The sequence below is a fragment of the Petaurus breviceps genome, unplaced genomic scaffold, assembly GCF_028583685.1.
Source record: "Petaurus breviceps papuanus isolate PSGF00001 unplaced genomic scaffold, PetGlider_PUasm1.0 183, whole genome shotgun sequence".
NCBI lineage: Eukaryota > Metazoa > Chordata > Mammalia > Diprotodontia > Petauridae > Petaurus > Petaurus breviceps.
In genome coordinates, this window is record NW_027185791.1 from 12,487,583 (window position 1) to 12,502,277 (window position 14,695).

Sequence of the window (14,695 nt, forward strand, 5' to 3'; positions counted from 1 at the left end):
TCTCTCTCTCTCTCTCTCACACACACACACACACACACACACACACATTCTCTTTCTCTCCCTCTCTCTTTCCCTCTCGCTCTTTCTCACATGCATACATACACACATGTACACACGCACACTCGCACATAGCCAGTAGCTTTGGGGTAGTATGAGAAGCCAGAGAAGGAAGTGGCAGCGAGTCCGCTTGCCGGAATCCAGTCCGGGATTTGGCTCCACCTCTGGAAAAAAGCAGCCCAGCTACTGACAGAAGAGTTGCGAGCTGTGGAGGGAGAGGCAGCTCGGAACTCAACTCCTAAACACAGTTCGATGACCACTTGCTTTGGGCCAGGAGCGGTTGCGCTTTTCCGCTGTGGCGAACAGAAAGAGGTGCCTGCCTGGGAGTTTCTTTAAGGGGCCAACATCACCATCACCCCAAAGGCGTCCGCACTTCTGGAAGAGAAGAGGGAGCAGGACAAGAACGCTCCCTTCCCCAACCCCCATCCCCCCAGCTTTGAAATGACTTGTTAATCGGCCGAGATCCGACTGAAGGGGACTTTACTGGAGTGAAATTACTTGGAATCTAGATTTGGAAAAGAGTTGCTTGACCACTCTTCCCCTTCCCCCTCCCCCCTTCCCCTGTTTTTTCTTCTCCCCTCTCCCCCTTCCCTTTTTCTCCTAGCTTGGGGAATGAGCAAAGTGAATTTGTATCCCAGAAAGTGGTAACCTCTAATATTGCACCGAAAGCGCGAGTGAAGAACACGCGTAGTAATGACAAAGGATTGCGAAGGAAAGAGTGGACCGCGTTGCCCGGAAAGATCCCCTATATAATGGATTACTAAATGGGATACTCCATCAGCTAGTCCCGTGCTCTGGCTGCCTATGCATGCACCGAAAAGGTAGAGTAACCCTCTTTGCATCCCGCTTGTTGGGTGGCTCTGAAAGAAGACAACTCCTGTTTGCCTTGGCAGATCCTGAAGGAACGAGCTTAGCATACAGTGAGGTTGGAAACTGCTCCCCCCTTCCCGTTTTGTGAGGTTTTTGTTGTGTATTTTCTCTCTCGGAGCGTTTGCACTGCCTGGGAGGAGTCGGAGAAGAGAGGACAAGCGCTCCTTCGATCTGTCCATCTTTGCTGTTAGCCCGGCTCCCTGGGCACCGGGTTCTCCGGGTTGGCACAGACGCCCGGTTCCCAGCCCCAGAAGGCTGAGGACCAGTGAGGGCTCCAGTGTGGAAGGCGGCAAGGCATGGCATGTATCTGTGCGCGTGGTTGGTAGTCCGGTCGGTTTCTTGCGGGAGTCCGCCCGCCCCAGTGGATTCTGACTCGCGTGACAGTGCAGAGCGGTTTCGGGTGGGCTTCCACATAGAAACTCGGAGACGAGCAGGAGGAAGAATGGGGAACTGAGGGAAAGGAGATGAGACAGGCTTTCCCCTTTGCACAGAGAAGCTAGGCTGGGATTCTTCTTGTTAGAGGTTGTTAAGAAGGGGGCTTCTGTGGAGGAAGTGCAAAGGCTTTTGTTGTGAGATCAGGTTTTGGGGTGGGTTCCTATGATGAGCGGACACCACACACACGCACACACACACACGGCAAAGGAAACTTGCTATGGTTCCCCCAGTCCTTGTCTCCCTGTGTGCTTCCTTCCCTTCTGCAGATGCCGCTTCCCTTGCCCCTGGCTTTGTTTGCTGGAGTGGAGCTGGCCGGCCCGAGCGGCGCTCTCCGAGCGACCCCCCTTCTCTGGCTCCTGTCAGCCTTCTGTTTTGTTTTGTTTTGTTTTTTACATTTTCTGCTTCTTCGCGGGAGGTGGAGGAAATAGGGCTGCGTTCCCCCACTAGACTCCTTAGATCCTATTCCTCACAGCTCCCCCGGATGAGAAGTCTGGGGTTGGCAGTCCGATGCCCACTAAGCTGTATAAGGCTTTCACTGTCTGAGAAGGTTGGAGGGGTGGGGGGAAGGGTCGTAGAACCGAGTCATTTAGCCTCTAGACTACGCCACCTCCCAGGGCCAGTTTCTCACCCAGGTTGGTCTCTTAGGGCTTCTGGGTGTCAGATCCCCCTGCCTCTCTGCAGTGTCCTGGGGTGGAGACACCAAAGATAGCAGAAGCCCCTTCCCCAGCTACTGGGGATGTGGAATCTGCTCTATGATTCGGTGAGCCTTTTTTTTTGGTAGTATCAACAACCCCCCTCCCCTGCCACTCCACCCCAGTCATCACCTCGCCGTGGTCTTAAGCTATTAGTCTGTCCCGAGTCCAGCGCCCCACCCCACGATTGTCCTCCTTCCTTGGAGGGGTTGAGGGAGGGAAAGAGAACTGGGACTCGCCACTTCCCACCCTGTCTTTCCATTCCTCCTAAAGCGAACTTTAGGGTTTCCTGGGCTGGCTTCTTACAATCTCTTCTTGTTTTTGGCCCAAGTGTGAATTGGGGAACAAGGGATAGGACTGAAGGGGAGAAGGAGAAGTAGAAGGAAGGTGATGATTGTATTGTTAAAGGAAACGACCCTCTCGCCCTCCACACTGTCCCCTTCCTGCTTTTGGCGTCCCCTTCGTTTTGTTTCTCACCTGCCACCCTGTTCGCTTCCCCTTCCAGCGCTGGGCCCCGGGACAGGGAAACCAGCACCCTGGGAAAGTTAGGTGTAAAAGCCATGGCCAAGGGTAAGGGCTGGGGTTAAGGCACAATAGAGTTTTTGTTTCGCAGTTCCTTTTAAAGGTGCTGCCTGGATGTAAATAACACACTATGGAAAGGAAGGGAAATGTGAGGCAGCTAGTACGGGGAGGGGGGGGGGGGGGGGGAGGGGGGGGGCGGGGGGGGAGGTTGAGGCGGGAGCAAAGTACCTGCCAAAAGAAGCCTAGAGGAAAAACAGCAACCGCCACCGCACCCTCCTCCACACCCTCACTCCCCCAGCATTCAGACCTGCTGGACCTATGGGCGAAGGAGGACTGCAGGTTCCAGGGACCTCTCGTTTCTACTGTCAAAACCCGGGAGCGAAGGGCCGGACTAGAGGAGGGGAAGGGAGTAGGGGTTGGCCAGGGATCCGGGATGCTGCTGCTGCTGGTGATGATGATGATGCTGACGAGGATGACGAGAAGCCAGAGCTCCGTGTGTGCGTGTGTGCATGAGATTAAAGCTCTCTTAGTTGAGAGTTCTGCATTAAGCGCTCTGGCTGCGAATTTGTGTGAGTGGAAGTAGGGACCCGAGCCTACAAAGCGGCTTGTGTGGCCTGGCTTGCTGGTGTGTGGAGAGAACTGATTGCCAAGGGGATGGAGATTGGGAGGGGGGGGCGGGGGAGAAAGAGGGGAGCCAGTTGATCGAGACAATCTAAATTGTTCCCATTTTCTCGAATCTATAAATCATCATACTGGACCAAACTCTAGGATCCACTTCATCTCAGCATGGTATTGGGGGACCCCAAAGGGCTTCAAGAGTGAAGCAGAAGGTTGTTTGGTGACTTTGAAGGGCAGATAGACAGCCTTTAAGTCTTCCTTAAAGTTATGCAATAATAACCATAGTAAGAATATAAACAAAATAACAATAAACCTTTTTCTGCTTGCAGGACTTTACTTACAACAATAGTTTTAACCAAGTTGAAAGTGCTTTTGCATCTGTCAGCAAATCTCCCAGCAGTGTACTTTCTGCCCCCATTTGTGGCTGGGGTTTACTTTCCATTTGATGGTAGGACCCCCTTCTCCCTCCTCCCCCCCGCCCCAAATCGGAATAACACATGCACTTCTTGTAGTCAGAAGCAGTTTTTTTCTTTTATATTGAGCTGCTTTAGTGACACACAAAGATGTTGTTCAAACTAGTTGTAGGTGCAGTAATCCTTGGTTTCAGGGTTGGTTTGTTTGTTTATTCCCAAAAGTGCAATTATGTCTGCACAGATTAACAGATTACATTGGACCTACCTAAGAAGACTTTTTCAGGACCTATCTATTTGTCTTTTAGAAGTAAAACAGTTTTGAAAAGCCTACAGAATTCTCCTTGTGGTTAATGCACAGCTTTAATATGTGAAGTAAACTTTGGTGATAACTCCTTCAAGAACCACAGCTAATTATTAGCCAAATCTTAAATACACTGGCAGAACTGTCTCCACCCATTTACCTACACTATATTTTAAAACACAACTGCAGGGTTTATCACAGTTTGGCTTATCTATACTTGATTACTTTGTTCAGGTAACTTTGATTTGGATCTGCAACAGGGTTTTTAAGTTGGTTTAAGAGATTTGTAAGTTGAGATCATTTTAAAAATCAGACTAATAGTCATAAAAAGTGAGAATTTGGACATTTCTAACCTTGCTTCTCTTTCCGGATTTCTGTCCTTTTGATAAAAATGAATATAAAAAGTTTCCTGTTTTTAAAGTTTAGTGAAAAAAGTAGTCTTCCCAAAGTGCTACTGTTTTTTTATATCACTTATTAATAACATGATATCTAATACACATGAAACAGAAAGTGAATCGTCGAATACTAAACTAATAACAAAAATCAATATGCTTCACATAGTTTATAGAACTTTTAAAAATTATTCTTGTAACAGGTGTGAAAGAAATTTTAAATAGTTTGAAAATTTATGGAGAAGGTAATACATTTTCACTTAGATTAAAACTACATATTTTTCTTAAAGTGAAAAGTTCAAGCTATCAACTAAATATTTACTTGAGGGATAATAAACCTAAATATAGATGTGTGATCTTCACGTACTTGAAGAAGAAAGTAAATGTTTAATGTATCTTTTAAGATCTAGCATTTGGGACTCAAATAGGACAGTAATGAATTACAGAAGTTTGAGTATGCCACAAAGATGACAAGAAATCTCTGATATTTTAAAAAATCATCAGAATTAAGATCCTGAAATAAATTTTCCCTCCATACACACTGGCTGTGTGACCCTGGGCAAATGCCTTGATCTGAGTTGCAGAGAAGATGCCAATCCTCTTTGCTAGAGGAAGCTACCTGAACCTTCCAACAATAAAGAAATAGTAGCTTCTTAAAATGTCCAAAATTTCTTACAGGTGCCTGGGTAGTTGTGAACTTTGTATGTGCCTGGCATGAAATAAGACAAGACATTCATTTTGTGTCGAATAGTAAGGTGAGCCAAATTCCTTACTGCTCATACATAGTGGTTTTGTTGTTCTGCTCAGAGATGAATAAAGGAGTGATATCAGGAAGCAATTCTAGGAACCCATTTGGACTAATCATCTAAAAGGAAGGCACCATAGAATAAGCCGAACTCATCTCAGATGCTTTAATTAGACATGTCACCCATAGCACCATGGGAATTATTGAACCTATTCTCCCTCTGTCCTTTAGCTCATTCCTTAGGGCAGACTTAGAGGGGGATATACTTAAGTACATGTACTAGACATGTTCCTTACCCTTTCAGCATAGTTCCTGAGCTTGACTCAAAGGCAAAGAGAAGGTGAAACAGCACTTGATGATATGGTGGTTCTGCATTAGTTCCCCTTCTGAATTTCTTAAGTCAGCTTTTCTATGACCAAATCTTGGCTATGTAGAAAAAGGCTTTTCTGTACCACTTCAAAGCCAGCATGCATGAGCAGCTGAACCATTCTCCATGGGTAAACTTGTAACTGTCTTAGGGGAATTGGGTAGGTTTGTAGAGTTAGTTTTTTTTTTTTAATCTTCAATTTAACAAGGATTTATGAAGCACCTATTATATACAGGCATTACGCTCAGCTCTGGGTACATATAGACTAAAAACCATGAAAGAGTCCTTCAGAGTCACAATGACAGTCAGGTTCTATTGTCATGGCTTACTAGCCCTATGTATGACCTTGGCAAACCCTTATGAGCATGAAGAACTACATATAAAGTTGTTATACAAAAATCAAATGAAATAGTCAACATTTTTTGAAAACTGTAAGTTGTTTGACATCAATATTCTATTTCAGCATGAGATCATCATGGAGTGTATACACAATATTATGTGTATAATATTGCTTGATATTATTATATAAAGGAATACCTTCTTTAATAAATTTATTCCTGAAAAACTTTGCATAAATCTAATCCTTGTTAATGCACTAGAGAAGCTTCATAGCTCTGGGTAGCTAGAAGGCATAGTGGACAAAATAATGGACTGGCAGTCAGTAAGACGGATTTGAATCCTGCTGTATTGAATAGGCATGGGACCCAGAGTAAGTCACTTAACTGCTCCCAGCCTGTATCTATAGAAAGAGATTAATAATAATCCTTACCTCACCCAGTTGTTGTGGAGATCAAATAAGATAGCATTTAAAGTGCATTGCAAACCTTAAAGTGCTATTATTGTTATTATTATTACAATTATTAAAGGTGAACTAGTTTATTAGTTAACCTATAGACAAGTTGTTTCTTGAAAGGCAGGTTGGTTTAGTGGATAAAGAGTTGGCTTGAAAGCCCAAAAGACTTGGGTTCCAGTGGTACTGGTTGTGTGACTGACTGGGAAAATCACTTAATTTCTCAGTGTTCTAGACAACTGTCTAAAAGTACTGAAGTGAAGGTGATGGCTTGTGTTGGTAGAGGGAATTTCCTAACCTGGGGGTTCCCCATACTAATTATAGGTCCATCCCTACCCTTAATTAATCTCTTAGGTATAGTCACATTTTCACATATCAAGGGTGTTTGTGTGTGTGTCTGTGTGTAGGGACATAAATAGTATTCCTAGCCACTGTGGTGCATTGAGTTGGGTTTTTTTTCCAGACATAGTGATACATTTAAGTTGCTAGATCCATATGTCTTCACAGAATTTTTGAGCTAAAAGGGACCTTAGAGGCTGTCTGGTCCAACCCTCTCATTTTATAGGTGAGGAAAGGAAGGCTTAAAATAAGTTTAATGACTTCCCCATGGTCGAATAGCTCCATCAGAAGAACAAGGGCTAGACCCTGTCTCTTTCTGTCTATTTCAGTGATCTTTCCACTTCACTCAATTTTATTCAACAAATATTTAATTCTTTAAATGGTTATGGAGCACTTATTATGTTCAAGGTGCCAAGAGGCAATAGGCAGATAAAATAAGACATGAGACCACCCTCAAGAAGCTTAAATCTGGAAGAGGGAAAAATATGCCTACAAACAAATAGAATGTACAGTAACATAGAAGGACCAAAGAGAGGTTGGAAAGGCTATGCAAATTTGAGGGTTGAGAGATCACCTCTGGCTGAGAAGATTAGAGAAAACTTTATGGAGAAGGCATGTGAGCAGGACCTTTGAAGGACAGATGGGCATATGGGGTGTGTGGGATGTTCGGGACAAGCACCTTTGATGAGAGGGCTTGCTGAGCCCTTTTCAGGATTGTTCATCCACCTTTGGTGTCCACCTGATTCACCCAAATCTCACTTAGGGCTCCAGGAAGCTGTAGCGTGCACATTGGCCACACCCTAGTAAAACCATCTAGGCCAACAGGCTAAACCAGGTTGATGGTTACCGACAGACCTTAAATTCATCAGTGAATTAGGGGGATGCCTACCCCAAGCAAGGGAAGATTCCCCCTCCCCCACTCCACCCCGGAAATAGGAGAATGAGAACAATTTATTCCAATGGCCATGAAAGCAGAGCAGGCACTGTGAATAGCTTAGAGCTTGGTCAGACATTGAAAATGCCAAGGTCATTCATTGAATCCTGGGCCATCACCAGTTCTCCAGATTTTTGTCTTGTCACTGGACTTCTGTGACTCTAGGAGAGAGAGTAAGGCTGATTGACAACTTTGTGTAACTTTATCTCATTTAGATCCAATTCATGGGCAAGTCAATGCATCACCCACGATGTCATTGGTCCTTTTTGAAGACAAAGGAAAAAAAACAACCACAACAATTACACTACCAGACTGGGACTTGGGGAAGGCATTGGAATCATAGAGAATAGTGTGATTGAAAGACAGTAAAGATTGGAGAATTTCAAGTAGGCTTGTTTGTCTGCAAAAGATTGACATAAAAGCAACTATTATAGTAGGTAAATTTGAAAAGGTAGGTTGGATCCAGATTTTTGAGAGCTTTGAATGTCAAATTATAGAGTTTAAATTTTACTCAGTAGACAATGGGAGCCATTGAAGATTTTTTAGAAAGGGAGTAATGTGAGCAGAATCATGGGTTAGGGAGTTTAATCTGGCAGCTCTATGTAAAATGAGCAATAAATTAAAGACAGAGAGAGACCAGCTAGGATGTTATTGTAGCCATATAGGTGAATTAAAATGGGGGCTTGAACTAGGATGGTAGCAGTGGGGATGGAAAGGGTAAGAGATCTGAAAGATATTGTGACAGGCAAATGAATTGTACAGGATAAGTAGTTGGTTATAAAAGGCAAAGGAGAAAGGCAGAGTCAAGATTAACAAATGCTGAAAGAAGAATCCTGGATTTGGTAATTGGGCAAAGATGATGATACTCTGGCTGCTTTTAGGGTTGAGGGTAAAAAGCAAGGGACAATGAACTCTCATTGGCCACTTGACAATGATCTGGCAAGGCCATTGCCTTGAGTTATTCTCTCCAGAAAGAACAAAGATCTCCTATTTACCCTTGGGATAAGTTTTTTTTTTTGGGGGGGGGGGCGGTTTGCTTGTGAAATGCTAACTCAGATTCCAGAGGGCATAAACTTCCAGGGCACAAAGATCCTAATGTAATAAAAGTATGACATAGCTAGGTACAAATGTGTGTATACATATGTATGTATATATGTACATATATATATGTTGACTTGATATTGATTTAATTATACGTGTCTAAGTGAGGAAGGATTGCATTTGCTGCTGCAAAACTATATACTTATCTACATAATAAAAAGGGGTAATTGAAACTACAGAGATCAGACATATGTAAAGTATTGCAGAAATCAAAGATTTGTTGGCCCTTCCACCACTTGGGACTAGAGGATGATGTTGAGGTATAAGGGAAGGCTTTTTTGTTTGTTTGTTTTAGGACTGGGGAGACCTAAACATATTTGTGAGCAGCGAAGTTTGCCTCAAAAAGGGAAATATTGAAACTGCAGAAGAGAGAGAGGATGTTTGATGACATAATTGAGGATGGCTACCTAGTCTCCTGAGACATGGAAAGTGGGGGAAAGTGAAGAGGGACATACATCTGTGTGGATGAGGAGAATTGGAGAAATTTGCACACAATACCTATTGTCAGTATACTAAAGTGAAGTGGAAAGCCAAGTCATCTGATGAGAGTCATTTGGTGACCCATAGCACAAATTTGTGAGACACCTGCTGGACTTATGGGAAATCAGAGTTAGAGTTAATCATTTGCCATGGAAAAAAGGAATGAGTTAAAAAAAATAAGCTACCATATTTGGGAATTGAATCTGTGATCCTGGCCTTACTAATACTGTAGAGTCATAGAACATTAGGGCTAGAAGAAACCTAACTTTTAGCTCAACCCCCTCATTTTAAAGATGAGGGAGACCAAGACCCAGAAGGTTATGTAAATTGCTCAAGGTTACACAACAAAACTTCGGTAAGCCTGGAATAAGAATTGGGGATTCTTGTTTCCATACACAATGATTTTTTACACTATAGTACAACAGAGAAGTGTACTTTTCCCCTGCTTGTTTATATTTGCCTTTTGCTAGCATGTTAACTTAGAAAGAAATCCCTAGTGCTGATATGGACCAACATGGATGAAGTCTTCTCAAATACTTCCTTGCCTGTCCATGTGGAACTTGGACTCAGCTCACTGAACACATTCAAGGAAAGGGTGATGGGAATAGGCCACTGACCACTGAGCTTGCAACTACCAAATACTCTGATCAGACGTGCTCCCATTTCCCAGAGATTTCAAGATCCCTCCATAGATGCTCAGTTACTATCATTTGAGTCTTAAGTTTCACATTTTTCATTCTTTCCTTGAGAGCTGAATTTTGTGAGGGTGAAAGGAGGAATGGGGGAAGGAAGAAGAGTCTGGACAAGTAAATTCTTTAGTGTAGAGAATTTCTGGTAAAGAAAATCCTTCTATCAAGGTACATCAGCAACTCTTCAATTTATCATTTTGGAGAATTGCCTCCTATACTGAGAGGTTAAATGACTTGTCCAGAGTCACACATGTGTCAGAGACAGGACTTAAACCAGTGTTTCTGACTCTGAAAATCCTCTCCACCATGCAGGACTGCCTCTCCTTATCTTCTAGATTTGTTGTGTGTTTGCTTGCTTTTTGGAGGGGGAAAGGTAGGGCAGTTGGGGTTAAGTGACTTGTCCAAGGTCACATGGCTAGTTTGTGTGTGTGTTAAGTGTCTGGAGCTGGATTTGAACTCAGATCCTCCTGACTCCAGGGCCAGTGCTCTATTCACTGTGCCACCTAGCTGCCCCTGGCTTCTAGATTTGGAGGTTCGATCTGGGGTTACAAAACATTTATTTGGCCTAGATCTAAAGAGAAACATAGGACAAGCAAAAATGCATAATAAAATATAAAACCATGTAAGTGAATTCAGCTATTTAAAACTACATTGATATATACTGAGAAAATGCTAGGATGAATGCAATAATAGATTAAGTCAGGTAGGGCATCCAAGAAAAGTAATGCAAAGGAAGGGGATACTTAAATTCTTTAGCAGGAGATGGACCTGACTTATTGGAAAAGGAGTTTGGAGGCAAGGTGATAAATTTCTGCCCTATCTCAAAAGATGATGCAAGAGAACCAATTCTGTGCAATAAAAATTAGCATTTACATCATGTACACACTTTAGTATCATGGGTTTTGTGCTGAGAAATGTGTAAATAGGGCATTGAAATGGGAGGGGGAGTGACAAACCCTTTCCTTCCCCCTGTCTCTGATGAAGTTTCAGGGTTGATAGTAAAACATGAAAGATAAAGTCAAACCACAGGTCCTCACATGTACTAAGTACTTAAAAAATTGTTGAACGAATGAATCCAGCCCTTTATTAAAATTCTCTTTAAATCTAAAAAGAAAATCTGTATCTCCCCCACTTCTGCAACATCCAAGACACATTTACATTTATAATCAGAAAGGAACCAGTGACCAGTGGTTTTAACCACAATGTTGGGTTGACCCTTAGGGCCATAGTAGCACAAGGGACAGATATTTCTTTTGAGCCTGGAAAGTTCACATGGGGTATACACACAGGGAATTCTTTGGCCAAAGGAGCTATATTGCTTTTTTTTCTCCTAATTTAAGTCTGTAAGGGAAATACTTCAATACCTCTAAAACAATCCATGATTTCTATTGCTTGCCTTCTCAATGGGTGGGGGAGGGATGAGAAAGAGGAAAAGAAATTGGAATTTAATTTTAAAAAAATAATTAAGTTTTTAAAAAATTCATTATTTCATTGGTTTAAGCCTACCTTTCATAGCCATAAATGAAAATCCCTCTAGGCCTTTAATAGCTGGTTTTATAAATCTGTCTGGAGAGAAAATTTCATCATAGGATGGCCAACTTTGTGATCAGGAATGAGACCTTGGGTCGCAAGCAGATAGATTGTCATTAGACCTGTACTTGAAAAAGGACCTGTCTGAGCTTACATTGCCATTGACATAGCCTTCAGGGACCCAGGCAGGGTCAGCTCCATGCCACCAGCTCCTTAGTGAAGGGTGAGGAAAACTCACCCACATTAAGACACAGAAGAGCAGAATGTCCATCTGACCTCAGTCCAAGGACTGTCACAGTTAAGGGCATCAAGTTTCCTTATTCTACTGGAAGTGGTAACAAAGGCTATCATATATATTTCTTAGGAAATCTAGAACTTAATTAAAATAATAGCCTTATAAGTTATTTTTTTTAAACTGACTAATAAAAGGCAAAGTAGAAAGAGAAATTAATCTATGTTATTCCACAATTTCCTGCAGGATTTCCTTGGGAAGTTTATTCTTTTTTTTTTTCTTTTTCAAGGGCAATTGGGGTTAAGTGACTTGCCCAAGGTCACATGGCTAGTTTTTTGTGTTAAGTGTCTGAGGCCAAATTTGAACTCAGGTCCTTCTGACTCCAGGGCCCGTGCTCTATCCCCAAGTTTATTAATTTTTAAAGTCTCCCTCCACAGTATGGAATTATAGCTATTTTCATCTAGGAAAAAAAGATTATTCTACCCAAGATATAGAGATTTTCTTTTATAGCATAAAGATGGATTTTGGTGGTGGAGGGGGTTGTATTTTTAAATTCTCCAAGTATATCTTTTTGACTGAAACAAATATAAATGGAAGTACATAAACCAGGCATTAATAGTTGCCATTACTTCATTTCAGGAGTGAAGAACACAGTAATTCCTGACAATTATTGAGGACCTGGTTTTTAAAAGTGGTTTTAATAAGAGTCATTCTATAGCCACTATTTCCGACTTGCTGTTGGCCCTTTCATCGTGATATGACTGTTCTCTCTTTTTTCATTTCTAAGTAACCTATCGCTGATTTCCTTGAAAAAATATTAAACAAAAAGAATCAATGAATTTTAAAAGAAATGATGAGTGCATAGAATACCAGCCCTGGAATCAGGACCTGAGTTCAAATCAAGCCTCTGAAACTTGACATTTAACTAGCTGTGTGACCTTGGCAAGTCACTTAACCTCAACTGCCCTGCCTTCCCCCTTCCAAATAAAAAAAAAGAAATTATCCTTTTTATATAGATTGTATGTGAAAGCATATACATGCATGTATCATAGGACTATAGGAATTAGAGCCCCCCCCCCAAAAAAAAGGTAGCATGAGATAGCAGATAGTACTTTATTTGGAGTCAGATGAGCTGGGTTCAAATCCTGACTGTCAAATTCTCTGTTTGACTTCAAAGAAATAACAACTTATCTGGGCTTCAATTTCCCTAAATATCCTCTACTCTCAAATGAGGAGATTGGTGCCACAGGGGAGGGGAACCTGTGGCCTCAAGGTCACATGTGAACCCCTAGGTCCTCAAGTGCAGCCCTGTGACTGAATCTAAACTTCACAAGACAAATCCCTGCAATGAAAGGATTTGTTCTATAAAACTTGGACTCAGCCAAAAGGTTGCACCCAAGGATCTAGAGGGCCGCATGTCTCCTCTAGGCCACAGGTTTCCCACCCCTGGTAGATGATCTCTAAGGGTCCTTCCAACTCTAAACCTATGATCCGCCATAAAACAAACTTCCATATTTTACAGATAAGGAAACTGTGACCCAAACATTCTGCCTTCACTAATAATTAGATTTACTTATGTTTTCCCTACCTATTTCCTTTTTGGCCACAATTTATAGAGTTGTATTTGGAGAGCTGACAGAACAGGGTGGGATCTGTGATTATAAACTCAATTAACTTCTTTCCATGAAATCTACATGTTGGGGATAGGGGGCCTGGGAAGAATGAAAGACTTTTCTTATTATAAGTATTTGGTCTAATTACAGAGATATTATATAGGAGATTTATGTATGAGATTTTTATGATGGAAGCAGTACTCTGTTCCCAGGGCCTAACACTTTTTTTTTTTCCTAGGGAGTATTCAATCTTTTCATTAATATTGCAGAGTCTCTAGTGCTTCCCCCACCCCCTCCCCCATTCTTCTACTGTCCTTGAGCAGTGAGAGTGAGAGAATAGGATGGGGTGGGTGAATGGAGAATGGCTGTCCCTTGAAAATTAGAAGCTTTATGAAAAATTACACCTCCAACAGAATGTCTTTAAAAAAAACCACACCGGTGCTGCTTTGTATCCGGACACACCACTGTGCTGCATCACCAAAGGTAACTGCCTCCCTTTGTACTCTGGTGACAGATGCACAGGTGGACAACTCCCTCCTTGGGTTGTTCTGCAAATTCTTTAGCATGCTGAGTATTTGAGAAGACCCTTCTCTCTGTTGTGTGAGATAAATGAACACAAAATTGTTTACAGCGTTTGACAGTTAAGTTTATTTAGCCAGGAGCACACTTTGGTTGATTTCTATCAAAAACCCTACTTGTTAAGGGTGGTTGCAGAGAGATTCTATGCTAATTCTGCTTGCATTCATGAATGATGGCCCCAGCTAGACACTGTCACTGGGATCTTCATCTATTAATCATGGAAGCTGCTTTCTCATTCCGTTGCCATAGTTCCCATGTCTCGGATAGTGTTGGGGTGTCTTGGGAAAGGCTTGAGATATACTAGGACTTGCAAGCCTTGCAGTTCTTTTGGCAGTTGTAAGGCAGTGAAAGAACAGAAAACAGCTCCCAACATAATTCAGTGTTGGATTAAAAGAGGCAACTTCTGAATGTGTCTCTCTGGACCTTGTTATGTGCACATCCAGCTGATATTTACTCCAGGATTTGCCTCTTGCTTAGTCCTGCTGCTAAAAATTTATGATTCAAAGTCTAATGGCCATTTTCATCTTTCTGGAAGAGAAAAAGGGGAAGCTTTTTATTATGACTGCTTATGCTGTAAGGGAGCAGGTAAATGAGGACATTTAGGGTTTACTAAATGCTGTCTCGTAATTTTGGCTTAGGGACCATGACCAAACTGAGAAAATGAACTTAAAAAAAAGAAGGCAAATATTTATAGTGCCCAGAAACACTTCCATTTCACTTTTCTTTGGGGGGGGAGGAGTTGGAAGAAGGTGAGGATAGGACTTGACATAAGTAGTTAGAGATCTTATAAAACTGTCATAAACAATTAAAAGGGTAAGAATTTGAGCATCAGAACATCTACTTGGTCAGCTCTGTTTGTGAACAAGTCTATTTTCCTTACCTTTAATATTTTTAATGTTTTGATAAGATATTTTCAGGAATATTATTTCTATTTGTTAGGAACAGCTTTCTGATGGTCCATATTGTGTAATCCAGGCAAGTAAAGGGAGAGCAAAT

General features: G+C 42.0%; 1 protein-coding gene across 2 annotated transcripts in view; it reads left to right on the plus strand.

The window, feature by feature from the left end:
• Nucleotides 1-119: 119 nt before the first annotated feature.
• Nucleotides 120-14,695, plus strand: part of SEMA6A (semaphorin 6A) — a 181,452-nt gene continuing 166,876 nt past the window's right edge. The window contains exon 1 of one of the 2 annotated variants that reach the window (XM_069087846.1): nt 120-878. The gene's annotated coding sequence lies outside the window, so the exon portion shown is untranslated. The remainder of the gene's footprint in view (nt 879-14,695) is intronic. The other variant, XM_069087847.1, reaches the window with a different exon arrangement.